Source organism: Saimiri boliviensis, assembly GCF_048565385.1.
Source record: "Saimiri boliviensis isolate mSaiBol1 chromosome 16 unlocalized genomic scaffold, mSaiBol1.pri SUPER_16_unloc_1, whole genome shotgun sequence".
NCBI classification, from domain to species: domain Eukaryota; kingdom Metazoa; phylum Chordata; class Mammalia; order Primates; family Cebidae; genus Saimiri; species Saimiri boliviensis.
Genome location: NW_027412499.1, coordinates 209,816 through 235,801, shown reverse-complemented (window position 1 = coordinate 235,801; position 25,986 = coordinate 209,816). Strand labels below are relative to the sequence as shown.

General features: G+C 45.6%; 1 pseudogene; it reads left to right on the top strand.

The window, feature by feature from the left end:
- Positions 1 to 15,961: 15,961 nt before the first annotated feature.
- Positions 15,962 to 25,388, top strand: LOC141583159 (YTH domain-containing family protein 1 pseudogene; annotated as a pseudogene).
- The last annotated feature ends 598 nt before the right edge of the window (positions 25,389 to 25,986 follow it).

Here is a 25,986-nt window from a genome sequence, read left to right as displayed (position 1 = left end):
TTGGGAGGCTGAGGCAGGAGAACTGCCTGAACCCAGGAAGAGGAGATTGGGGTGAGCCGAGATCACGCTATTGCACTCCAACCTGGGTAACAAGAGCGAAACTCGGTCCCAGAAAAAAAAAAAAAAAAAAAAAAAAATTGACCGGGTGCTGTGACTCATGTCTGTATTCCCAGCGCTTTGGGAGGTCTAGGCAGGCAGATCACTTGAGGTGAGGAGTTCGAGACCATCCTGGGCAACATGGTTAAACCCCTTCTCTACCAAAAACACAAAAATTAGCCAAGCATGGTGGCATATGCCTGTGATCCCAGCTACTTTGAAGGCTGAGGCAGGAGAATCACTTGAACCCAGGAGGCAGAAGTTGCAGTGAGCAGACATCATGCCATTGCACTTCAGCCTGGTGACAAAGTGAGACTCCATCTCAAATGATAATAATAAATAATCACGGCCGGGCACGGTGGCTCAAGCCCGTAATCCGAGCACTTTGGGAGGCCGAGGCGGGTGCATCACGAGGTCAAGAGATCGAGATCATCCCAGTCAACATGGTGAAACCCCGTCTATAGTAAAAATACAAAAAATTAGCTGGGCATGGTGGCGTGTGCCTGTAATCCCAGCTACTCAGGACGATGAGGCAGGAGAATTGCCTGAACCCAGGAGGTGGAGGTTGCAGTGAGCCGAGATCGCGCCATTGCACTCCAGCCTGGGTAACAAGAGCGAAACTCCGTCTCAAAAAAAAAAAGAGAGAGAAATATCTGGCTCTAAAACAAAAACGGAGCTATCCAGCAAAATGATTATCAATGTGTGCATTTAACTTACAGAGCTAAACTGATTTGTATTTCAGCAGTTCAGAAACCCTCTCTTTGGAGAATGTAGAAACAGTCATTTCCAGCCCTATAGTGGCATATAACAGTTAACAGTAAGAATGCGTTTGAAACACAGAAGACCCGCTTCTTACAAGCTGATCTGCTGTGTGTTGGTTCCTTTTGTGAAGTCGCAACTATGTTTAGATTCAGCGAGTTAAAAACACATTTCTTCTAAAAGCTTCCTTTGGACATTCCAGAGTGGATGGGAGTACCGGATGTAAAGAGAAATATCTGGCTCTAAAACAAAAACGGAGATATCCAGCAGAATGGTTGTCAATGTGTGCATTCAACTTACAGAGTTAAACTGATTTGTATTTCAGCAGTTCAGAAACCCTTTCTTTGGAGAATGTAGAAACAGTCATTTCCAGCCCTATCGTGGCATATCAGAGTTAACAGTAAGAATGCGTTTAAGTGCGTGCCTATAATCCCAGCTACTCCGGAGGCTGAGGCAGGAGAATCGCCTGAGCCCAGGAGGCGGAGCTTGCGGTGAGCCGAGATCACGCCATTGCACTGCAGCCTGGGTAACAAGAGCGAAACTCCGTCTCAAAAAAAAGAAAAAAAAAAAAAAAAGAAGAATGCGTTTAAAACACAGAAGACGCGCTTCTTACAAACTGATCTGCTGTGTGTTGGTTCCTTTTAGGAAATTGCAACTATGTTTAGATTCAGCGAGTTACAAACGCATTTCTTCTAAAAGCTTCCTTTGGACATTCCTGAGTGGATGGGAGTACAGGATGTAAAGAGAAATATCTGACTCTAATACAAAAAAGCAGCTATCCAGCAGAATGGTTGTCAATAATATCAAAAATATAAGCCAGTTCCTAACTCATCCTAATTTAAAATAATATAATTTTCCGTGCTCGTTATTGTTTCTTTGTGATGTATTAAGCCATAAAATCTGTTTTCTAAAAAGTTCTGGAATATGATTTCGCAATTAATCTGCTAGCTATTTTATCTTCCCAACAAGAGTCAGGACTAACATTTCCAATATTAGTAGATGTATTTCCAGAATACCTTCCTGCATGTAAAATACAAGAAATAATCTAGTTGAATTATCTGATTGTTTTCAAATTAATAAATTTAGGCCTCTTCGACATTGTTGTTTTACCTACTAGAGCATATTATATACTTGATACGGATTATAACTAGATGATAACAGAAAACGTTTGGCCTTTGTCCATTATGACAAGACTATTTTCTTCATGAAATTAAGGATGAAGCATTCAAGGAAAGGTAACTTATTAACTTTAGTTTTTCACATTAGAAAAATATTATAAACCTGTAGTTTTCAGAATTTAATTGTCTGCTACATTTCTTCTGAGTTTAAGAATATTCTAACACCATTGCCAGGCTTCATATTCATCTATTTCAATTAGTTCTGTAAATAATTGTTTTTGCTTTCGGGTTTTCTATTCAAAACTGATTTTTGTTGCAATATATTTAATAATTCTAACAGAAAAATAACTTCATTTGATGTTTTTATTTATTTAAAAAACTAATTTTTCTTATAATTAATGGTTAGATTTAATTTAATTAGATTGAAATGAGAAATGGCCACAATGAAAACTTTTTGAAAAGTACAGTCATATGGTCGGGTGTGGTGGCTCACATCTGTAATCTCTTTGGGAGGCCAATCAGAGTGGGTAACCTGAGGTCAGGAGTTTGAGAACTGCCTGCCCAATATGGTGAAACCCCATCTCTATTAAAGATTCAAAAATTAGCCTGGAATGGCGGCAGGCACCTGTAGTCCCAGCTACTTGGGAAGCTGAAAGAGATTGCTTGAACCAGAGGGGCGGAGGTTGCAGTGAATTGAGATTATGCCACTGCACACCAGCCTGGGAAACAGCAAGACTCCATCTCAAAAAAAAAAAAAAAAAAAAAGTACAATCATATTTAACAATGAAAAGATACACAAAATTAAAAATATGTGACATATTAAAGTATATCTACATCTATAAGATTCAGATACACAGTGGTTAAGCACGTTGTCTCCTCCTTAAATTTTCTTTTCACAATGAGGTGACTTTAGAAATTGTATTACTTTGTTTTCACGCTGCTGATAAAGAAATACCTGATACACCCATCAGATCTCGTGAGATTTATTCACTATCACGAGAATAGCACAGGGGAGACTGATGCCCATGGTTCAATTACCTTCTTTTGGGTTTCTTTCACAACAGGTGAGAATTCTGGGAGATACGATTCAAGTTAATATTTGGGTGTGGACGGAACCTAACCATATCATTCGGCCCTTGGCCCCTCCATATCTCATGGCCTCACGTCTGAAAACCGATCATGCCTTCCCCAAAATTCCCCAGAGTCTTAACTCATTTCAGCATCAAACCAAAAGTCCACAGTTCAAAGTCTCATCTGAAACAAGTCAAGTTTCTTCTGCCTGCGAGCCTGTAACATCAAAAGCAAGCTAATGTCTTTCTAGATACAATGGGGGTACAGGTACTGGGTAAGTAGGGCCATTCCAAATTGGAAAATTTGGCCTAAACAAAAGTTACAGGGCCCATTCAAGTCCAAAACCCAGTGAGACGATCAAATTTGAAAGCTCCGCAACAAACTAGTTTGACTCCGGGTGTCACACGTAGGTCACTATGATTCAAAAGGTGGGTTTCCATGGTCTTGGGAAGCTCTGACCCTGTGGCTTTTCAGAGTACAGCCTTTCTCCTGGCTGCTTTCCTGGGTTGGTGTTGAGTGTCTGTAGATTTTCCAGGTGCTTGTTGGTGAATCTAGCATTCCGGGGTCCAGAGGATGGTGGCTGTCTTCTCACGGCTCCATGAGGCAGCGCCGCAGTCGGGACTCTGTGTGAGGGCTTCGACCCCACATTTCCTTCTGCACTGCCCTGGCAGAGGGCCTGCCCTGCGACCAATTTTGTCTGAGCTCCGGGGCATATCCGTACATCTTCTGAAATCGAGGCAGAGGGTCCCAAACCCCGAGTCTTTATTTCTGTGCACTCGCAGCTTCAGTCTCAACACCCAGTGGTAGCCGCCAAGGCTTGGTCTTTCCACTCTCCGAAGTTACAACCTGAGGTCTACCTTGGCCTCTGTCAGCCATGGGTGGAGCAATTGGGACACAGGGCACCAAATCCCTAGGCTGCACACAGCATGGGGTGCTTGGGCCTGGCCAACAAAAGCACATTTTCCTCCTGCGCCTCCAGACCTGTGAAGGGAGGGGATGTCATGAAATGGGCTAGAGTTGTTCATCCCATCATCTTGGGGATTAGCATTTGAGTCCTCGCTACTTATAAAAATTTCTGCAGCTGGCTTGAATTTCCCCACAAAAAAATGGGCTTTTCTTTTCATTTTTGTTTTTGTGTTTTGAGGAGTCTCGCTCTTGTTATCAGGCTCGAGTGCAATGGCGCAGTCTTGGCTCACAACATTTTCCTCCCAGGTTCGAGCAGTTCTTCTGCTCCAGCCTCCCAAGTAGCTGGGATTGCAGGAGTCCGTCACCCCACCCGGCTAATTTTGTATTTTCTCTACAGACAGAGTTTCTCCATGCTTCCCAGGCTGATCCTGAACTCCCGACTTCAGGTGATCTGCCCGCCTTGGCCTCCCATAGTGCTGGGATGACAGGTGTGAGCGACCACACCTGTCTGGAATTTTCCTTTCTACTGCATTCTCAGGCTGCCGATTTTCTGAACTTTTATACTTTGTTTCCCTTTTAAGACAGAATGCTTCTAACAGCACCCTAGTCGTGGTTTAAACGCTTTGTTGCTCAGAAATTATTTCCACCAGACACCGTAAATCACCTCTCTCAATTTCAAAGTTTCGCAAATCTCTAGCGCAGGAGCAAAATGCCACCGGTTTCTCTGCTGAAACGTAGCAAGAGTCAACTCTGTGCCAGTTCCCGACAAGTGTCTCTTCTCTGTCTGAGACCGCCTCCGCCTGAACCTTATTGTTCGTATCACCGTCAGCATTTTTGTCAAAGCCACTCAACAAGCCGCGAGGAGGTTCCAAACTTTCCCACAGTTTTGTGTGTTCTTCTGAGCCCTCCAAGTTTCTCCAGCCTCTGCCTGTGACCCAGTTCGAAAATTGCTTTCGTATTTTTGGGTATCTTTCCAGAATGCCCCACTCTACGAGTACAGATTGACGGTATTCGTTCATTGTCATGGTGCTGATAAATAAATACCTGAAACTGGAACCAAAAAGAAGTTTCGCTTGACTTACAGTTCCACATGGCTAAAAGAGGCTGCAGCATTGTGGCGGGAGGTGAAAGGCACTTCTTCCGTAACGGTGGCAAGAGGAAAAAGGGGAGAAGACAGAAGCAGAAACTGTTGATATCTAATATCTAATGAGACTTATTTACTGTCATGTGACTAGGAGAGACTGGCCCCCGTGATTAAACCACCTCCCTCTGGGTCCCTCCCACAACACATGGGAAGTCTGGGAGATTCAATTCAAGTTTAGATTTGAGTGGGGACACGGCCAAATTAGATCCAAAATGTCATTCGATCTTTTTATGTTTGAAATCTCCTCCCCTGTGAAAAAGGAACAATAAAGCACATGATGAATTTCTCATAAAAATATATGTGAAACACTGTCATAATACTCTAGCATAGTACTACAGTGACAACATATGTTTTTCTTTTTAGAGCAAAGCTCTTGTCGAAAGAATAATGAAGTTTAACAAAATATATCTGGGCTAGAAAGAATAGCAAGTACACAATAGGGTATTTTGGTTTCCCCCATGAAACAGACCTGATGTGTTCATGAACAATCTCCTCACTTGGAATTCAAGGATCAATTACTTGAAAATAACACATTACCTCCAGTATTATAGCAGTAAAAATGATCTTCTTATCCCAGATGATAGTTAAATAGCTCAAGTGTTCTTCTTGACATCACAGTTTTCTTTATTTATGAGACGAACGTTACGACGCATGAATTTGATTCTCAAGCACCTGACCAGGAGTACCTGGAACTCTCTAAGAAACTTCTTCTGAGAAGGACTGCTTTGGCGTTGATCCATTTTTTCAGTAATATTAGATAGAAAGTTGTTTTTTATGTTCACAACAGAGTGGGCCGGAGCGTGAGCATTGGCACCATCTCCCATGTGAGTATCTCCCATGCCATCACCGTCAGCCCCCAAAACATCAGGTGGGCAGAGCTTAAACTACATGCTTCCACATAGGCTTGAGTCTTAATATCCTAATTCTGTGCTGAATTCGGAATATGCTTGTAAATATCATTATTCCTGTGCATGTTCCTGGCAAGTGGAACACCACAAGCAGCACAAAAATTATTTCAAACACTGTTCTGGAGTAGTTAATATCAGAATTCCACATTCATCGCATGCTGCCATTTTATCATTGTTTTCTTTTTTCTTTTTTTGTTGCATTTGAGGTTTGGGGGTACATGTGAAGAACGTGCAAGATTGTCGCGTAGGTACACACGTGGCGGTGTGCTGTGCTGCCTTCCTCCCCGTCACCTATATCTGGCATTTCTCCCCCTGCTGTCTCTCCCCACCTCCCCGCCCCCTGCTGTCCCTCTCCTATTTCCCCCAACAGACTCCAGCGTGTGGTGCTCCCCTCCCCGTGTCCGTGTGTTCTCATTGTTCAACGCCCACCTATGAGTGAGAACATGCGGTGTTTGATTTCATGCTCTTATGTCAGTTTGCTGAGAAGGATGGTTTCCAGGTTCATCCGTGTCCCTACAAAGGACACGAACTCATCATTTTTGATGGCTGCATAATATTCCATGGGGTATATGTGCCACATTTTCCCTGTCCAGTCCATCATCGATGGGCATTTGGGTTGGTTCCGAGTCTTTGCTGTCGTCAACAGTGCTGCAGTGAACATTCGTGTGCGTGTGTCCTTATAGTAGAACGATTTATACTCCTTTGGATAGATACCCACTAATGGGATGGCTGGGTCAAATGAAATTTCTATTTCTAGGTCCTTGAGGAATCGCCACACTGTCTTCCACAATGGTTGAACTAATTTACGCTCCCACCGACAGTGTAAAATTGTTCCTATTTCTCCACACCCTCTCCAGCATCTGTCGTCTCCAGATTTTTTAATGACCGCCATTCTAACTGGCGTGAGATGGTATCCTAATGTCGTTTTGATTTGCATTTCTCTAATGACCAGTGAGGATGAGCATTTTTTTATATGTTTGGGGGCCTCAGGTAATTTTATCATTTTTTTAATGCTTTATGTTTGGAACTTATAACCTGGGGCAGAAGCTCCATGACTTTTACCCTGGTCATCACAAGTGGTGGGTCCAACACATTCGTGGGTCCAACACCACTCTTAAATACTTACCTGCGTCCGGAGTCACTGAAAGCATCTTTGTCTTGAGGAGCACTGCTGTATCATAGCATACTCCCTCCCACCTCTTTATGATATATATGGTTTTGGGCTTTGTGGCGGTGTTTTGGTTTGTGGGGTTGAAGCCCTCACACAGAGTCCCTACTGTGGCACTGCCTCATGGAGCCGTGAGAAGACAGCCACCATCCTCTGGACCCCAGAATGCTAGATTCACCAACAAGCACCTGGAAAATCTACAGACACTCAACACCAACCCAGGAAAGCAACCAGGAGAAAGGCTGTACTCTGAAAAGCCACAGGGTCAGAGCTTCCCAAGACCATGGAAACCCACCTTTTGAATCATAGTGACCTAGGTGTGACACCTGGAGTCAAACTAGTTTGTTGTGGAGCTTTCAAATTTGATCGTCTCACTGGGTTTTGGACTTGAATGGGCCCTGTAACTTTTGTTTAGGCCAAATTTTCCAATTTGGAATGGCCCTACTTACCCAGTACCTGTACCCCCATTGTATCTAGAAAGACATTAGCTTGCTTTTGATGTTACAGGCTCACAGGCAGAAGAGACTTGACTTGTTTCAGATGAGACTTTGAACTGTGGACTTTTGGTTTGATGCTGAAATGAGTTAAGACTTTGGGGAATTTTGGGGAAGGCATGATCGGTTTTCAGATGTGAGGCCATGAGATATGGAAGGGCTGAATGATATGATTCGGTTCCGTCCACACCCAAATATTATCGTATCTCCCAGAATTCTCCCCTGTTGTGAAAGAAACCCAAAAGAAGGTAATCGAACCATGGGCATCAGTCTCTCCTGTGCTATTCTCGTGATAGTGAATACATCTCACGAGATCTGATGGGTGTATCAGGTATTTCTTTATCAGCAGCTTGAAAACAAACTAATACAATTTCTTTTCTTTTCTTTTCTTTTTTTTTTTTTTTTTTTTTTTTGGGACAGAGTTTCACTCTTGTTACCCAGGCTGCAGTGCAATGGCGCGATCTCGGCTCACCGCGACCTCCACCTCCTGGGTTCAGGCAATTCTCCTGCCTCAGCCTCCTGAGTAGCTGGGATTACAAGCACACGCCTCCATGCCCAGCTAATTTTTTGTGTTTTTAGTAGAGACGGGGTTTCACCATGTTGACCAGGATGATCTCGATCTCTTGACCTCGTGATCCACCCGCCTCGGCCTCCCAAAGGGCTGGGATTACCCACTTGAGCCACCACGCCCGGCCAAACTAATACAATTTCTAAAGTCACCTCATTGTGAAAAGAAAATTTAAGGAGGAGACAACGTGCTTAACCACTGTGTATCTGAATCTTATAGATGTAGATATACTTTAATATGTCACATATTTTTAATTTTGTGTATCTTTTCATTGTTAAATATGATTGTACTTTTTTTTTTTTTTTTGAGATGGCGTCTTGCTGTTTCCCAGGCTGCTGTGCAGTGGCATAATCTCAATTCACTGCAACCTCCGCCCCTCTGGTTCAAGCAATCTCTTTCAGCCTCCCAAGTAGCTGGGACTACAGGTGCCTGCCAGCATGCCAGGCTAATTTTTGAATCTTTAATAGAGATGGGGTTTCACCATATTGGGCAGGCAGTTCTCAAACTCCTGACCTGAGGTTACCCACTCTGATTGGCCTCCCAAAGAGATTACAGATGTGAGCCACCACACCCGATCATATGACTGTACTTTTCAAAAAGTTTTCATGGTGGCCATTTCTCATTTAAATCTAATTAAATTAAATCTAACCATTAATTATAAAAAAATTAGTTTTTTAAATAAATAAAAAATCAAGTGAAGTTATTTTTCTGTTAGAATTATTAAATATATTGCAAGAAAAATCTATTTTGAATCGAAAACCCGAAAGCAAAAACAATTATTTACAGAACTAATTGAAATAGATGAATATGAAGCCTGGCAATGGTGTTAGAATATTCTTAAACTAAGAAGAAATGTAGCAAACAATTAAATTCTGAAAACTACTGGTTTATAATATTTTTCGAATGTGAAAAACTAATGTTAATAAGTTACCTTTCTTTGAATGCTTCATCCTTAATTTCATGAAGAAAATAGTCTTGTCATAATGGACAAAGGCCAAACGTTTTCTGATATCATCTAGTTATAATCCGTATCAAGCATATAATATGCTCTAGTAGGTAAAACAACAATGTCGAAGAGGCCTAAATTTATTAATTTGAAAACAATCAGATAATTCAACTAGATTATTTCTTGTATTTTACATGCAGGAAGGTATTCTGGAAATACATTTACTAATATTGGAAATGTTAGTCCTGACTCTTGTTGGGAAGATGAAATAGCTAGCAGATTAATTGCCAAATTATATTCCAGAACTTTTTACAAAACAGATTTTATGGCTTAAGAAATCACAAAGAAACAATAATGAGCACTGAAAATTATATTATTTTAAATTAGGATGAGTTAGGAACTGGTTTATATTTTTTATATTATTGACACCCATTCTGCTGGATAGCTCTGTTTTTGTATTAGAGTCAGATATTTCTCTTTACATCCTGTACTCCCATCCACTCAGGAATGTCCAAAGGAAGCTTTTAGAAGAAATGGGTTTGTAACTTGCTGAATCTAAACATAGTTGCAATTTCCTAAAAGGAGCCAACACACAGCAGATCAGTTTGTAAGAAGCACGACTTCTGTGTATAAACTCATTCTTACTGTTAACTCTGATATGCCACGATAGAGCTGGAAATGACTGTTTCTACATTCTACGAAGAAAGGGTTTCTGAACTGCTGAAATACAAATCAGTTTAACTCTGTAAGTTGAATGCACACATTGACAACCATTCTGCTGGATAGCTCCGTTTTTGTTTTAGAGTCAGATATCTCTCTTTACATCCTGTACTCCCATCCGCTCTGGAATGTCCAAAGGAAGCTTTTAGAAGAAATGTGTTTCTAGCTCGCTGAATCTAAACATAGTTGCAACTTCCTAAAAGGAACCAACACACAGTAGATCAGTTTGTAAGAAGCGGGTCTTCTGTGTTTTAAAGGCATTCTTACTGTTAACTGTTATATTCCACTATAGGGCTGGAAATGACTTTCTACATTCTCCAAAGAGAGGGTTTCTGAACTGCTGAAATACAATTCACTTTAGCTCTGTAAGTTGAATGCACACATTGACAACCATTTTGCTGGATAGCTCCGTTTTTGTTTTAGAGCCAGATATTTCTCTCTTTTTTTTTTTTTTTTTTTTTTTTTTTTTGAGATGGAGTTTCGCTCTTCTTACCCAGGCTGGAGTGCAATGGTGCTGTCTCGGCTCACCGCAACCTCCGCCTCCTGGGCTCAGGAAGTTCTCCTGCCTCAGCCTCCTAAGTAGCTGGGATTACAGGCACATGCCACCACGCCCAGCTAGTTTTTGTATTTTCAGTAGAGATGGGGTATCACCATGTTGACCGGGATGGTCTCGATCTCTCGACCTCGTGATCCACCCGCCTCGGCCTCCCAAAGTGCTGGGATTACAGGGGTGAGCCACCGCACCTGGCCATAATTTAAAATTCTTCTTATTTATTATTATCATTTGAGATGGAGTCTCACTTTGTCACCAGGCTGAAGTGCAATGGCATGATGTCTGCTCACTGCAACTTCTGCCTCCTGGGTTCAAGTGATTCCCCTGCCTCAGCCTTCAAAGTAGCTGGGATCACAGGCATATGCCACCATGCTTGGCTAACTTTTGTGTTTTTGGTAGAGAAGGGGTTTAACCATGTTGCCCAGGATGGTCTCGAACTCCTAACCTCAAGTGATCTGCCTGCCTAGACCTCCCAAAGCGCTGGGAATACAGACATGAGTCACGGCACACAGCCAATTTTTTTTTTTTTTTTTTTTTTTTTTGAGACCGAGTTTCGCTCATGTTACCCAGGTTGGAGTGCAATGGCGTGATCTCGGCTCACCCCAACCTCCTCCTCCTGGGTTCAGGAAATTCTCCTGCCTCAGCCTCTGGAGTAGCTGGGACTACAGGCCTGCGCCACCATGCCCAGATGATTTTATTTTTATTATTATTTTTTGTATTTTTAGTAGAGACGGGGTTTCACCATGTTGACCAGGATGGTCTCGATCTCTTGACCTCGTGATCCACCCGCCTCGGCCTCCCAAAGTGCTGGGATTACAGGCGTGAGCCACTGCGCCCGGCTCGTGATTGTTTTTTTGAGACAGAGTCTTGCTCTGTTACCAGGCTGGAATGCAGTGGCACGATCTTGGCTCACTGCAACCTCTCCCTCGCAGGTTTAAGCCATTTTCCTGCCTCAGCCTCCAGAGTGGCTGGAATTACAGGTGCTCGCCACCATGCTCAGCCAAGTTTTTGTATTTTTAGTAGAGACGGGGTTTCAGCATGTTGGTCAGGCTGGTCTTGAACTCCTGACCTCAACTGATCCACCTGACTCGGCCTCCAAAAGTGCTAGGATTACAGGCGTGAGCTACTGTGCCCTGTTGAGGATTAATGTTTATTTTTTTGAGATAGAGTTTCACTCTCGTTGCCCAGGTTGGAGTGCAGTGCTGTGATCTCGACTCACTGCAACCTCCACCTCCCAGGTTCAAGTGACTCTCCTGCCTCAGCCTCCTGAGTAGCTGGGATTACAAGCAGGCGCCATCATGCCAGCTGATTTTTTGTGCATTTAGTAGAAATGGATGTTTTACCATGTTGGCCAGCGTGGTCTCCAACACCTGACCTCTGGTGATCTGCCCACCTTAGACTCCCAAAGAGCCAAGATTACGGTCATGAGCCACTGCGCCCGGCCTAATGCTTAATCATAACCATGTCTGTCCAGAGTTCTAGCTAACACTGTGAGGACAGCTTCACCCCCCCCCCACCCCAGGCTCCATACGCAAGAAGAGCGCATTTCCAGAATGAGCTGGAATTGACAAGGTTTGCGTCCTGCCACAAAAGAAAGAAGCTGATACTTGTTTTCTGTAGCGCTGTAATGGATGACCACAAACCAGGCGGCTTCAGACAACAGAAATGCATTTTTGCACAGTGCAGGAGGCCAGAGTCGGGGTGTGGGCAGGGCCACCGCGCTCCCTCTGAAGGCTCCAGGGAGGATCCCGCCTGCCTCCTCCAGCTTCTGGTGGCGGCCGGCAGACTTTGGTGTGACCTGGCTTCACTCCAGCCTCTGCTTCCATCACTGCCTGGCTTTCTTCCCTGTCTCTGTCTCTGTATCTGCGTCCAAATTTTCCTCTCCTTAGGAGAATGTGAATCATTAGCTTTAGGGGCTGCCTCGAGAATTGCTTGAACCTGGGGAGTGGAGATTGCCGTGAGCCAAGATGGCGTCACTGCACTCCAGCCTGGGTGAGGGAGCTAGACCGCAGTGGCCGAGGCGGGTGGATCACGAGGTCGAGAGATCGAGACCATCCTGGTCAACATGGTGAAACCCCGTCTCGACTAAAAAGAAAAATACAAAACATTAGCTGGGCATGGTGGCACGTGCCTGTAATCCCAGCTACTCAGGAGGCTGAGGCAGGAGAATTGCCTGAACCCAGGAGGCGGAGGTTGCGGTGAGCCGAGATCGCGCTATTGCGCTCCAGCCTGGGTAACAAGAGGGAAACTCCGTCAAAAAAATAAATAAATAAATAAGGCAGGGCATTGTGGCTGCATGTAATCCCAGCACTTTGGGAGGCTGAGGTGGACGGATCTCCAGAGGTTGGGAGTTCCAGACCAGCCTGACGAACATGGAGAAACACTATCTCTACTAAAAATACAAAAAAAATTAGCCAGGTGTGGTGGTGAGTCGCTCTAATCACAGCCACTCAGGAGGCTGGGCCCTAGAATTACTTGCCCCTGGGAGGCAGAGGCGGCAGTGAACCAAGATTGTGCGGTTGCACTCCAGCCTAGACAACAAGAGGGAAACTCCATCTCAAAAAAAAAAAAAAAAAAATTAAGAGCTGCCTTAATCCAATGTGACCCGCCTTAGTCCAATGGAACCTCATCTTAACTAATCTTTTTTTTTTTTTTTTTTTTTTTTTTTTTTTTTTTTTTTTTTGAGACAGGGACTAGCTCTGTCACTCAGGCTGTAGTACAGTGGCACCATCTTGGCTCACTGCCACCTCTGCCTCCCAAGCTCAAGTGATCCTCTTACCTCAGCCTCTCAAGCAGCTGGGACTACAGGTGTGAACCACCACAGCTGGCTAAGTTTTTTGTTTGTTTGTTTGTAGAGAGGAGTTTCTCTGTGTTGTCCAGAGTAGTCTCAAACTGCTGGCCTCAAGTGATCCACCTACCTTGGCCTCCCAAAGTGCTGGAATTACAGGTGTGAGTCCCTGTACTGAGCCCTAACTCATTCTATGTGTAGTGACCCTATTTCCAAATCACGTCACATCCCCAGGTACGGCGGATGGAGGGGGCTTTTGGACTTCAACAGATACTTTGAGGGGAGGAAGTTCTACGCCACAACAAGGCTCAAAGAAGAAATTGTCAACCTTAATGATAAACAGGGAGAAGCTCTCTAAAGCGGAAGATTTTTATTTGGACGTAGGCTTTGCGGTGGGAAAGGAGTGCTGTAGTAAATGAAGTGTGCATATTGAGGGAGGGAATGGAAGACAGAGATTCTGAAAGAAGAACCGAGGAGGAGGCCATCATTGTTTTGAGATGATTATCCTTGGCTACAAAGATCAATAGCAATGGTAGGCTTGGCATGGTGTGGCTCACTCCTGAAATCTCAGCACTTTGGGAGGCTGAGGTGGTTGGATCCCCTGCACCCAGGAGCTCAAGACCAGGCTGACCAACATAGTGAAACCCTGTCTTTACTAACGTCACAAAAAGTAGCCGAAGCAGGAGAATCACTTAATCAGGAGGTGGAGGTTGCAGTGAGCCTGGATCTCACCACTCCAGCCTAAGCAACAGAGCAAGACTCCATCACACACACACACACACACACTCACACACACATACACAAAAGTGGGTTTTGAATCTCCTCCTGGACATAGCTTTTCCTTCCAAAGAAATCTAGGCCAGGTGCGGCGGCTCAAACCTGTAATCTCAGCAGTTTGGGAGGCTGAGGAGGGTGGATCATGAGGTCAAGAGGTCGAGACCATCCTGGCCGACATGGAGAAACCTCTTCTCTACCAAAAATACAAACATTTACTGGGTGTGGTGGTGAGTGCCTGTAGTCCCAGCTACTCAGGAGGCTGAGGCAGGAGGATCACTTGAACCCAGGGGGTGGAGGTTGCAGTGAGCCAAGATCAATCACGCCACTGCACTCCAGCCTGGCAACAGAGCAAGATTCCATCTCAATGTAAAAAAAACAAAAAAAAGAAAAAGAAATCTAGAGATACTAGTTAGTTATTGTTGTATCACAAATTGCCCCTACAATTGGTGGGCCATTTACGTGAATTGTTGAAACAATTAACATTTATTATCTTACAGTTTTTGGTGGTTCAGGATCTGGGGGCAGCTTTGTTTGTTCAACATAGGGTCACTCATGAATAATCATTCATGTTCAGGCCTCTATTTTTTGTGTGTGTTTTTTAAAACAGGCTCTCAGACTCACAGGTTGAATACAGTGGAGTGATCACAACTCACGGCAGCCTCAACCTCCCTGACCCTAGCGATTCTCTGGCCTCAGCCTCCTGAGTAACTGGCACCAGAGTCCCCTGCCACCATGCCCAGCTAATTTTTGGTTGCTTGGTTGTTTTTGTAGAGACAAGGTCGCCCTATATTGCACAAGCTGATCTTGAACTTCTAGGCATTTGAGTCTCTCTTTAGACCCCCTACAATGAAACACCTGTCATCCAGAACTCAATTAGCAAATCTCTTCTGGGCTGGGTGCGGTGGCTCATGTCTGTAACCCCAGCCCTTTGGGAGGCTGAGGTGAGCGTATCACGATGTCAGGAGTTCAAGACCAGCCTGGTCAAGATGGTGAAACCCCATCTCTACTTAAAATACAAAAACAATAGCAGGATGGGTGGCAGGTGCCTGAATCGCAGCTACTTGGGAGGCTGAGGCAGAAAATCACTTGATCCCAGGAGGCAGAGGTTGCAGTGGGCTGAGATGGCGTCACTGCACTCCAGCCTGGGCAACAGAGCGAGACTCCATCTCAAAAAAATAAATAAATAAAATAAGAGAAACCTACACAGGGGGTTGGTGAATGGTGCTGACCGCGGCCATCGCAGTCGGAGGCTATTTTTTGGGGGGGGTGAGTAGCGTCCATGGAGTTACTTTGCGCCCACTCCTAGTGGCACCCGCTCAGGTCTGGCGGGTTGACTGTCCCCAGCGGGGACGCCACGGGCCCCGCCGCCTCCCTGGCCGCGACCCCGGATGGATGAGCGCCCCCCGCCCTCCCGCGCCGGCCCCCGGGAGCTCCGGGCTTCGGGAGCCTCCTTCCCGCGCCGGTCCCTGCAGCGGCGCAGAGCCGCGGGCAGCGCCCCTCCGGGGGGGGACCGCGGAGCAAGACTGAAGAGAAGAGGCGAAAAGACCCCATCAGCAGTGACAACTCTGCCACCACTGACAGTCACGCGACATCTACATCCGCCTCCAGATGCTCCAGCCTGCCCAGCAGCACCAAGCCGGGCTGGCCCCGACAGCACGAAAAGAAGCCCTCGGAGGTTTTCCGGACAGATGTCATCACAGCCATGAGGATCCCGGACTCACACCAGCTCAGCCCGGATGACTCCTACCTCCTGGCAGACCCATGGCGACAGGAATGGGAGAAAGGGGTGCAGGTGCCTGCCGGGGCAGAGGCCATCCCAGAGCCCCTGGTGAGGACCCTCCCACCTCTGGAAGGCCCCCCTGCCCGGGCATCCCCAGGCAGCCCCACGCTCGGGGAGGGCTCCCGGCCGGATTGGCCAGGAGGCAGCCGCTAGGACCCGGACGAGATGGACGCCTACTGGCTGCAGCTCATCGACTCAGAACTTCGGGAGATGGAGAGGCCAGAGCTGGATGAGCTGACGCTGGAACGTGTGCAGGAGGAGCTGGAGACCCTGTGCCACCAGAATAGGGCCAGGGCCGTCGAGACGCAGGAGGGGCTGGGCATCGAGTGTGATGAGGATGTCGTCTGTGACGTGTGCCGCTCTCCTGAGGGCGAGGATGGCCACGAGATGGGCTTCCGTGACAAGTGCAACGTCTGTGTACATCAGGTGGGCAGATGCCCCAGTCACCCTCACCCGTGCGTGTTCACGCACGCTGCCTGGCAGACCCCCGATTGGCTCTCCAGGGGAACCATGGGCAGAGGCCCTTAAGAAGGAAGGAGCAGGAAGGGAATGGGGAGCGTGCTTCCTGGGGCCATATGCACCCAGGGCCCCTGGGCTTAGGCCTACCAGCCAGATTCAAGCCAGTGCCGATCGGTTGATCTTTCTGTCCTCTCCCATCGGCCTCCCTCAGACCCTCCCCACCTTGCACCGTTGCCCTGCCTCTCCTCCTCTGCTCCTCATGTCCTGAATTTACCAAAAGGCAGCCCACTGATGTCGCCGAGAGCAAAGCTGCCTGGTTTCAAATCGTGGCTGTGCCCTTCACAAGCTGTGTAACTGTAGACAAGTTTCATAACCTCTCTAGGCCTGTGTTTTCTCAATTATGCATAAATAAGACTGGTTGCATGGATTAAAAAAATAAAATAAAATAAAAACTTCCCAGTGACGCTTCTCTTCTTTATTATTTTGAGTTTTATTTTTTAATTTTATTTTTTTTCCAGGAGCACGTGCACTTTATTGAACCAGTGTAGAAAAGTGTGTGAGGGTCAAGGGTTGATATGGGATGGGCTGGGGACAGGGCGAGCGATGGAATCTGGATACCAGGGAGGGAGACAGGTCACGAGCAGAGCCCCTGTCCCCGGTGATTCCTCTGGATCTACTGATAGGATTGCAGAATCAGGATTGGAATGATGATCATCAGAATGGTCATGATGATGCCCAAAATCAGGGCATCATCAGTTTAACTCTGTAAGTTGAATGCACACATTGACAACCATTCTGCTGGATAGCTCCGTTTTTGTTTTAGAGCCAGATATTTCTCTTTACATCCCGTACTCCCATCCACTCTGGAATGTCCAAAGGCAGCTTTTAGAAGAAATGTGTTTCTAACTCGCTGAATCGAAACATAGTTGCAACTTCCTAAAAGGAACCAACACACAGCAGATCAGTTTGTAAGAAGCTGGTCTTCTGTGTTTTAACCGCATTCTTACTGCTAACTCTTATATGCCAATATAGGGCTGGAAATGACTGTTTCTACATTCTCCAAAGAAAGGGTTTCTGAACTGCTGAAACACAAATCAGTTTAACTCTGTAAGTTGAATGCACACATTGACAACCATTCTGCTGGAAAGCTCCGTTTTTTTTTAGAGTCAGATATTTCTCTTTACATCCTGTACTCCCATCCACTCTCCTATGTCCAAAGGTCGATTTTAGAATAAATGTGTTTCTAACTCGCTGAATCGAAACATAGTTGCAACTTCCTAAAAGGAACCTACGCACAGCAGATCAGTTTGTAAGAAGCGGGTCTTCTGTGTTTTAAACGCATTCTTACTGCTAACTCTTACATGTCAGTATAGGGCTGGAAATGACTGTTTTTACATTCTCCAAAGAAAGGGTTTCTGATCTGTTGAAATACAAATCAGTTTAACTCTGTAAGTTGAATGCACACATTGACAACCATTCTGCTGGATAGCTCCGTTTTTGTTTTAGAGCCAGATATTTCTCTTTACATCCTGTACTCCCATCCACACTGGAATGTCCAAACGCACCTTTTAGAAGAAACGTGTTTCTAACACGCTGAATCTAAACATAGTTGCAACTTCCTAAAAGGAACCAACGCACAGCAGATCAATTTATAGGAAGCGGGTCTTCTGTGTTTTAAACTAACTCTTATATGCCAGTATAGGGCTGGAAATGACTGTTGCTACATTCTCCAAAGAAAGCATTTCTGATCTGCTGAAATACAAATCAGTTTAACTCTGTAAGTTGAATGCACACATTGACAACCATTCTGCTGGATAGCTCTGCTTTTGTTTTTTGTTTTTTTTTTTGAGACGGAGTTTCGCTCTTGTTACCCAGGCTGGAGTGCAATGGCGCGATCTCGGCTCACCGCAACCTCCGCCTCCTGGGCTCAGGCAATTCTCCTGCCTCAGCCTCCTAAGTAGCTGGGATTACAGGCACGCACCACCATGCCCAGCTAACTTTTTGTATTTTTAGTAGAGACGGGGTTTCACCTTGTTGACCAGGATGGTCTCGATCTCTCGACCTCGTGATCCACCCGCCTCGGCCTCCCAAAGTGCTGGGATTACAGGCTTGAGCCACCGCGCCCAGCTGCTTTTGTTTTAGAGTCAGATTATTTCTCTTTACATTCTGTACTCCCGTCCACTCTGGAATGTCCCAACCTAGCTTTTAGAAGAAATTTGTTTCTAACTGCCTGAATCTAAACATAGTTGCCACTTCTTAAAAGGAACCAAAGCACAGCAGATCAGTTTATAGGAAGCGGGTCTTCTGTGTTTTAAACGCATTCTTACTGTTAACTTTAATATGCCAGTATAAGGCTGGAAATGACTGTTTCTACATTCTCCAAAGAAAGGGTTTCTGAAATGCTGCAAACACACATCAGTTTAACTCTGTAACTTGAATGCACACATTGACAACCATTCTGCTAGATAGCTCTGTTTTTGTTTTAGAGCCAGATATTTCTCATTACAGCCTGTACTCCCATCCACTCTGGAATGTCCAAACGCAGCTTTTAGAAGAAACGTGTTTCTGACTCGCTGAATCTAAACATAGATGCGACTTCCTAAAAGGATCCAACGCACAGCACATCAGGTTCTAAGAAACGGGTCTTGCACTTCTCCGTCCCTCCAGAAGTCATGTCTCGGCCTGTGCTGACCCAGCAGTCCTCAGGATTGAGTCTCCAGGAGGCAGAATCTCCACTCTCAGAAAACACCAGCAACATCGAGGGTCACTGGGGTCCTGCTGCCCGGACAGCCAGGAAATGCCTCAACATCTGCTCGGCTGGGACGAGTCTGCTCTGAATCCCAGGGCAGGTCTCAGCCCCAGTCAGGAGCTCAGCCTTCCAGAGCTTCCCTGGGCTCCAGCAAGTGGAGGAGGTCGATGATGACATTGACCTAGGACAACAGACTCAGTGCTGAGGACAGAGTGTTCAAGACCAGGGTAAAGGAAGCCCTCAATTTTCCTGCACTGTCAGGGCTGGGGCCGTCCCCCACTCCAGCCAGGCTGCGCCGCTGATGAGTTCTTCCACACCAACCCAGGGTACAAGGCCTGACAGGCCTGAGAATGCCGTTGCCTCTTTTCTCCACCTCTCCATGACTCGGCCATGGGCTGCTTTGCTGCAGATAGCACAATCGTTCTACGTTGAAATCAGTGTTATGGAAGTCGGCTTCATATGAAATCATGTGTGTCTATATTAAAAGCACAGCTTGTGAGAAAAGACTAATATGTAGAAATGGATAAACAGATGTGTGTGTGTGTGACTGTGTGTTTAGGTGTGTGTGCATGTGTGTGTGTGGAGAGAGAGAGACAGAGAGGGAAAGTCTCTCTTTTTTTTTTTTCCTTTTATAAGAAAAAGAATAGGGGGCCGGGCGCGGTGGCTCAAGCCTGTAATCCCAGCACTTTGGGTGGTCGAGGCGGGTGGATCACAAGGTCAAAAGATCGAGACCATCCCGGTCAACATGGTGAAACCCCGTCTCTACTAAAAATGCAAAAAATTAGCTGGGCATGGTGGCATGTGCCTGTAATCCCAGCTACTCAGGAGGCTGAGGCAGGAGAATTGCCTGAACCCAGGAGGCGGAGGTTGTGGTGAGCCGAGATTGCGCCATTGCACTCCAGCCTGGGTAACAAGAGTGAAACTCCGTCTCAAAAAAAAAAAAAAAAAAAAAAAAAAAAGAAAGAAAGAAAAAGAATAAAGAAGAGAAAGAAAGAGAAAGAGGACGAGGGAGAGAGGATGGGGGTATTGCTTTATTGCCCGGGTTAGAATGCAGTCTAAATACGGGCATGCCTATAATTGTCCTTAATAATGGAGACATGAAAGAAAATGAGGGAAGAGAATAACAAACAAGGAGACAACCAACATTTCGTTTAAACTTCTAAGTTGATATGATGTGGTACTGATGAGAGTGTATATTTCGTATATTTAAAGTGGAGAGTTCTATAAATGTTAATTACATTTACTTGTTCCAGATCTCAGTTCAAGTCCTGGATATCGTTGTTAATTTTCTGTCTCACTGATCTGTCTAATATTAATGTTGAAGTCTCCGACTATTATCATGTGGGAGTCTAAGTCTCTTTATAAGTCTTGTATGTCTGCGTATTCCTGTATTGGGTGCGTATATATTTAGGATCTTTAGCTCTTCTTGTTGTTGCATTGATCCTTTTATCATTATATAATGTCCTTCTTTGCGTCTTTTGATCTTTGTTGCTTAAGTGTAACTTCTGCTTTTTATTTATTTACTTCAGCTCTCTGTTTGGTTGGTAAATCTTTCTCCATGCCTTGTTTTGAGTCTTTGTGCATTCTTGAATGTGAGATGGGTCTGGATGCAGCATACTGTTGGGTTTTAGTTTTTTATTCAAATTGCCTGTCTGTCTTTGGATTGGGGGTTTTAGTCAATTTAAATTTAGAATTAATAATAATATATGTGAGTTTAATACTGCCATTTAATATTAGCTGGCTCTTTTGCCCATTATTTGATGTAAATTCTTCATTATATTGATGCTCTTTTTCATAATTTTTTTAGAAAGGCTGATACTGTTTGTTCCTTTCTATGCGTAGTGGTTCTTTCAGAAGCTCTTCTAAAGCAGGCCTGGTGGTGATGAAATCTCTGAGTGCTTGCTTATTCACAAAAAACTTTATTTTTCCTTCACTTGTGAAGCGTCGTTTGGCTGGATGTGAAATTCTGGGTTGAAAGTTCTTTTCTTTAAGGATGTTGAATATTGGTCCCCACTCTCTTCTGGCTTGTAGGGTTTCTGCTGAGAGATCTGCTGTGAGTCTAATAGGCTTCCCTTTGTGGGTAACCTGACCTTTCTCTCTGGCTGCCCTTAGTATTTTCTCCTTCATTTCAACACTGATGAATCTGATGATTATGTGCCTTGGAGTTGCTCTTCTTGAGGAATATCTCTGTGGTGTTCTCTGTATTACCTGGAGTTGAACATTATCCTGCCTTACTAGGCTGGGAAAATTTTCCTGAATAATATCCTGAAGCGTATTTTGCAGCTTGGATTCATTCTCTTCGTCACATTCAGGTACACCTATCAAGCGTAGATTAGGTCTTTTCACGTAGTCCCATATTTCTTGGAGACTTTGCTCGTTCCTTTTTATCCTTTTTTCTCTAATCTTCTTTTTTTTTTCTTTTTTTTTTTTTTTTTTGAGGCGGAGTTTTCGCTCTTGTTACCCAGGCTGGAGTGCAATGGCGCAATCTCGGCTCACCGCAACCTCCGCCTCCTGGGTTCAGGCAATTCTCCTGCCTCAGCCTCCTGAGTAGCTGGGATTACAGGCACACGCCACCATGCCCAGCTGATTTTTTGTATTTTTAGTAGAGACGGGGTTTCACCATGTTGACCGGGATGGTCTCGATCTCTCGACCTCATGATCCACCCGCCTCGGCCTCCCAAAGTGCAGGGATTACCGGCTTGAGCCACCGCGCCCGGCTTGTCTTCTTGTTTTATTTCATTGAGTTGGTCTTTGACCTCTGATATCCTTTCTTCTGCTTGATCAATTCGGCTGTTAAAACTTGTGCATACTTCACGAAGTTCTCCTATTGTGTTTTTCAGCTCCATCAATTCACTTATATTCCTCTCTAAATTGTGTATTCTTGTTAACATTTCGTCAAATCTTTTTTCAAAGTTCTTAGTTACTTTAGATTGGGTTAAAACAAGTTCTTTTAATTCACAGAAGTTTCTCATTATCCACATTTTGAAGCCTGCTTCTGTAATTGGAACACACTCGTTCTCCATCAAGCCTTGTTCCGTCGCTGATGAGGAACTGTGATCCCCCCGCCCCCCGAAGGAGAAGCGTTCTGATCTTCGGCATTCTCAGCCTTTTTTGGTTGTTTTCCTCCCTTCGTTATAAATTTATCCATCTGTGGTCTTTGTATTCACCGTCTTTGTAATTGGGTTCCTGAGTGGACGTCCAACTTACCGATTCTCAGCGCCGAAATCTGAGCAACCCACTGCGCCCACCAAATCAGCGGCGTTAAGATCGATGGTGCTTTTCCGACTCTGCACCAAGAACCGTCGCTCCGAGGCGCCGGCCAAACCGCCTCGCCGGTCACAAGAATCGCGCTGGCGACCCGTGGGGCTCCTCCGCCGGGAATCTCCTGGTGCGTGAGCAACAAGAATTCACGTGAAGGTGTGGCGTCCTCTCGTTCTTTGCGCTTACACCGGGAGCTACAATCCCGAGCTGCTAGTGATCAGCGATCTTGGATCTCTCTCCCTACTGCTGACTCTTATATGCCAGTATAGGGCTGGAAATGACTGTTGCTACATTCTCCAAACAAAGGGTTTCTGAACTGGTGAAATACCAATCAGTGTAACTCTGTAAGTTGAATGCACACATTGACAACCATTCTGCTGGATAGCTCCGTTTTTGTTTTAGAGCCAGATATTTCTCTTTACATCCTGCACTCCCGTCCACTCTGGAATGTCCTAAAGCAGCTTTTAGAAAAAATGTGTTTCTGGCCGGGTGCGGTGGCTCAAGCCTGTAATCCCAGCACTTTGGGAGGCCGAGGCGGGTGGATCATGAGGTCAAGAGATCGAGACCATCCCGGTCAACAAGGTGAAACCCCGTCTCTACTAAAAATACAAAAATTAGCTGGGCATGGTGGCACGTGCCTGTAATCCCAGCTACTCGGGAGGCTGAGGCAGGAGAATAGCTTGAAACCAGGAGGCGGAGGTTTGCGGTGAGCCGAGATCGCGCCATTGCACTCCAGCCTGGGCAACGGGAACGAAACTCCGTCGCAAAAAAAAAAAAAAAAGTTCTCCGGGCATCGTGACGGCAGGCGCCTGTAGTCCCAGCTTTTTTGGAGCCCAAGGTGGGAGGATTGCCTGAGGTCGGGAAGTGGAGGCTGCCATGGGCCTTGGCCAGACGAATGCACTGCAGCCTGATGCCTGGGCTGGTCTTGAACTCCTCGGCTCTAGCAAAGTACCCGCCTCACCTCCGAACTTGCACCCACCATATTCTTCTGTCCCGGAGGTGTCGTTTAACTCTGTAAGTCGAATGCACACACTGACAACCATTCTGCTAGATAGCTCCTTTTTTGTTTCAGAGCTAGATATTTCTCATTACAGCCTGTACTCCCATCCACTCTGGAATGTCCAAACGCAGCTTTTAGAAGAACTGTGTTACTAACTCGCTGAATCTAAACATAGATGCAACTTCCTAAAAGGAACCAACACACAGCAGATTAGTTTGTAGGAAGCAGGTCTTCTGCGTTTTAAACGCGTTCGTACTGCTAACAATTATATGCCACTATAAGGCTGGAAATGACTGATTCTACATTCTCCAAAGAAAGGGTTTCTGAACTGCTGAAATACAAATCCGTTTAACTCTAAGTTGAATGCACACATTGACACCCATTCTGCTGGATAGCTCCGTTTTTGTTTTAGAGTCAGATATTTCTCTTTACTTCCTGTACTCCCGTCCACTCTGGAATGTCCAAAGGCAGCTTTTAGAAGAAATGTGTTTCTAACTCGCTGAATCTAAACATAGTTGCAACTTCCTAAAAGGATCCAACACACAGCAGATCAGTTTGCAAGAAGCGGGTCTTCTGTGTTTTAAATGCATTCGTACTGCTAACTCTTATACGCCACTATAGGGCTGGAAATGACTGTTTCTACATTCTCCAAAGAAAGGGTTTCTGAACTGCTGAAATACAAATCAGTTTAACTCTGTAAGTTGAATGCACACATTGACAACCATTCTGCTGGATAGCTCCGTTTTTGTTTTAGAGCTAGATATTTCTCATTACAGCCTGTACTCCCATCCACTCTGGAATGTCCAAAGGAAGCTTTTAGAAGAAACGTGTTTCTAACTCAATCAATCTAAACATAGATACAACTTCCTAAAAGGAACCAACACACAGTAGATTAGTTTGTACAAAGCAGGTCTTCTGTGTTTTAAACGCATTCTTTTTTTTTTTTTTTGAGATGGAGTTTCGCTCTCGTTACCCAGGCTGGAGTGCAATGGTGCCATCTCGGCTCACCGCAACCTCCGCCTCCTGGGTTCAGGCAATTCTCCTGCCTCAGCCTCCTGAGTAGCTGGCATGACAGGCACGTGCCACCATGCCCAGCTAATTTTTTGTATTTTTAGTAGAGACGGGGTTTCACCTTGTTGACCAGGATGGTCTCGATCTCTTGACCTCCTGATCCATCTGCCTCGGCCTCCCAAAGTGCCGGGATTACAGGCTTGAGCCACCACGCCCAGCCTTAAACGCATTCTTACTGCTAATTCTTATATGCCTGGCGTCGAATCCCACCCCGTCCTTGAAAAACTGAAGGCTGCTCACAGCTGTTACCCTAAAGAGTTTAACTGGAATCTGAAAAGCGGGCGTGCGTTCATCATCAAGAGCTACTCCGAGGACATCCACCGCTCCATCAAGTACTCCATCCGGTGCACACGGAGCACGGTAACACGCGCCTGGATGGCGCCTTCCGCTGCATGAGCAGCAAGGGGCCTGTCTACCTGCTCTTCAGCGTCAACGGGAGCGGGCATTTTTGTGGGGTGGCCGAGATGGAGTCCCCCGTGGACTACGGCACCATTGCTGGGGTCTGGTCTCAGGACCAGTGGAAGGGGCAGTTTGATGTCAAGTGGATTTCTGTTCAGGACGTGCCCAATAACCAGCTGCGGCACATCAGACTGGAGCACAACGACAACAAACCCGTCACAAACTCCCGGGACACCCAGGAGATGCCCTTAGAAAAAGCAAAGCAGGTGCTGAAAATCATCAGCTCCTACAAGCACACGACACGACCTCCATCTTCGACGACTTTGCCCACTATGAGAAGCGCCAGGAGGAGGAGGAGGAGGAGGAGGAGGTGGCGCGCAAGGAACGGCAGAATCGAAGCAAACAATAAGGAGAACCAGTTTCCTACGTGTTCTAACATGTGACTCGGAAAACCGTTTAAAACGCGTGTGCTTTGTCAGCTCCAGCGTGTCATCCGTGCGGGGTTGAGTGTTGCATCTTTGCCTTTCCTGTCGTTTATTTTTGCCCAAATGAACTGGCATTTATTTGTACTTTTCTATGTATTCTAATCTTGTAGAAGCCACTAATAAAGTAGTATTTTTTTTGTCAGCTTAAAAAAAAAAAGGAGGAAGAATAAATAATAGTGCTTGAGGAAGAGTAGTGATCGAGAGGGTTGGTCAAGAGGGCACCTCATCGCAGATGCTAGAGTAAAAACAACTCCCTCGTAGTGACATGTGCAAAGTTCCAGATCTCCACGACAAAGATAACCCAACCCATCGGAGCAAACAGCCTCCCGACGCGGCTGGCAACTGCAGGGGTAGAAGAACTCGGGCATAGCAGGCCCGGAAAGGGGGAGACTGGAGCCAGGGACAAATGCCAAAGAAAGAGTTCCAACAAGCACGTGTGTTCATACATACATACCGCCCACGAAGGGCGTTGCACTCCGCAACAGAACTGAACACGATCTAACAGAGCAGTGCTCGCCTTCCTGTCACCTCTTTGGCAGTAGTAGGGCAGGCCATCTCAACTTGGGAAACACACAGCCATTCTCATCAGGAAGAAGGCTGTCCTGTGTGGTGGGGACAAGCCTTCAGGGGAGAGCAAAGCTGACAGCCAAAGCACTAATTGAACATCCCTAAACAAGAAAGATGTTAATTACTAATTACAAGTCCTCAAGCCAGAATTACCTTAGGGATGGGCACAGTTAATAATTTTCCTACACAGTGGTGAAGT